The sequence below is a fragment of the Panthera uncia genome, chromosome B1 (genome assembly GCF_023721935.1).
Source record: "Panthera uncia isolate 11264 chromosome B1, Puncia_PCG_1.0, whole genome shotgun sequence".
NCBI lineage: Eukaryota > Metazoa > Chordata > Mammalia > Carnivora > Felidae > Panthera > Panthera uncia.
In genome coordinates, this window is record NC_064811.1 from 200,075,208 (window position 1) to 200,077,534 (window position 2,327).

At 40.4% G+C, this 2,327-nt stretch overlaps 1 non-coding gene across 1 annotated transcript; it reads left to right on the top strand.

Moving 5' to 3' along the window:
- The first annotated feature begins 911 nt into the window (after positions 1-911).
- On the top strand, positions 912-1,018 carry LOC125924059 (U6 spliceosomal RNA). Its single transcript, XR_007458245.1, has one exon. It is a non-coding gene; the product is annotated as a U6 spliceosomal RNA (small nuclear RNA).
- The last annotated feature ends 1,309 nt before the right edge of the window (positions 1,019-2,327 follow it).

The following is a 2,327-nucleotide window of genomic DNA, read 5'->3' on the forward strand; positions in this document are numbered from 1 at the left end:
ATCATGAATACTTCCATTTCTTCTAAGGTAACATTTCCCTTCTATCAAGATCCACAATCATCTTACAAGAAGTTAGCTATTTCTGTGTCTTTCTGCCTTGAATAGGTTACCTTTCATTGAGTCCCAACCATGAAGTAGCACTGGCAGCCGCATAACACATGCTTGAGATAACACTCTTGAGGTTTACACTGTCTGATGGATCAGGACATTGAGTTTCAGGTGTTGTTAAGTCATCTTCCTGACCCTTAGTTAAGAGATAGAACCAGGATTTGGTGGTTGTTTTTTTGTTTTTTGTTTGTTTGGTTTTGTTTGTTTGTTTGTTTGTTTAGGATTTGAATTCATACAAATTAGATTCCAAAGCCTGTGGTCTTAACTGTGGTGTCATCTTAGCCAATGAGCCCTTTGGGGAAGGTTAAGGGCAGGGTCTGGCACCACGAAGAACTCTGTTGGATTTTCCTACGAACCCTATGACATGGCTGGCACCGTGCCCTATGAGATCTGAATGCAGCCAGCGGTACTGAAGAAATGAAGAAACCAAGCACATACGTGGAACTATGTGCTCACAGGGTTTCCTTGAGGCTTTGGCACCAGTGGGTCTAGAGCACAGGGTAGGAACTGGGAATTACTAGGAAATATTTCTGAATAATTATGAAAGCCCAATCTCAGAGTTTAGGTTTGATTCTTATTGCAGTTAAGCTAACAAATAATGTCAACAGAATGATATAAATATGAAAGAGGGAGTCATGAAAGAAAATGAAAAAGGGTGTGTCCAAGGTGGATCAGCTTGGGAAAGCTATGAAATAGGACTAGAACTCAGAAAATATTCCCTGAAAGAAATGGTACATTAACGAATGGAGGTAGAACTTTTGGAGAGAAATGAACCTGTATATAAGAGTAACCACGTGAAGGTAATGCTCACTTCGGCAGCACATATTCTAAAATTGGAATGATACAGAGAAGATTAGCATGGCCCCTGCAAAAGGATGACACGCAAATTCATGACGCTTCCACATTTTTTTGCTCTTCACAGATGACATGATGTTCTATATGGAAAACCCAAAAGATTCCACCAAAAAACTGCGAGAACTGATCCATGAATTTGGCAAAGTTGCAGGATATAAAATCAACGCACAGAAATCGGTTGCATTGCTATTCACCAACAATGAAGCAACAGAAAGAGAAATCAAGGAATGGATCCCATTTGCAGTTGCACCAAAAACCATAAAATACCTAGGAATAAATCTAGCCAAAGAGGTGAAAAATGTATACGCTGAAAACTACAGACAGCTTATGAAAGAAATTAAAGAAGACACAAAAAAATGGAAAAAGATTCCATGCTCCTGGATAGGAAGAACAAATATTGTTAAAAGGTCGATACTGGGGCACCTGGGTGGCTCAGTCAGTTGAGCGTCTGACTGGCTCAGGTCATGATCTCGCAGTTTGTGACTTCAAGCCCCGCGTCAAGCTCTGTGCTGGCAGCTCGGAGCCTGGAGCCTGCTTCGGATTCTGTGTCTCCTCCTCTCTCTGTTCTTCCCCGCTCATGCCCTGTCTCTCTCTGTCTCTCAAAAATGAATAAACGTTAAAAAAAATTTTTTTTTAATTTTTAAAAAAAGGTCAATACTATCCAAAGCAATCTACATATTCAATGCAATCCCTATCAAAATAATAACAGCATTCTTCACAGAGCCAGAACAAATAATCCTAAAATTTGTATGGAACCAGAAAAGCCCCCAAATAGCCAAAGCAATCTTGAAAAAGAAAACAAAGCAGGAGGCATCACAATCCCAGACTTCAAGCTATACTACAAAGCCATCATCATCAAGACAGTATGGGACTGGCACAAGAACAGACACTCAGATCAATGGAACAGAATAGAGAACCCAGAAATGGACCCACAAATGTATGGCCAACTAACCTTTGACAAAGCAGGAAAGAATATCCAATGGAATAAAAACAGTCTCTTCAACAAGTGGTGCTGGGAAAACTGGACAGCAAGATGCAGAAGAATGAACCTGGACCACTTCCTTACACCATACACAAAAATAAACTCAAAATGGATGAAAGACCTAAACGTAAGACAGGGAGCCATCAAAATCCCAGAGGAGAAAGCAGGCAAAAACCTCTTTGACCGTGGCCACAGCAACTTCTTACTCAACACGTCTCCAGAGGCAAGGGAAACAAAAGCAAAAATGAACTACTGGGACCTCATCAAAATAAAAAGCTTCTGCACAGCAAAGGAAACAATCAGCAAAACTAAAAGGCAACCGACAGAATGGGAAAAGATATTTGCAAATGGCATATCAGATAAAGGGTTAGTATCCAAAATC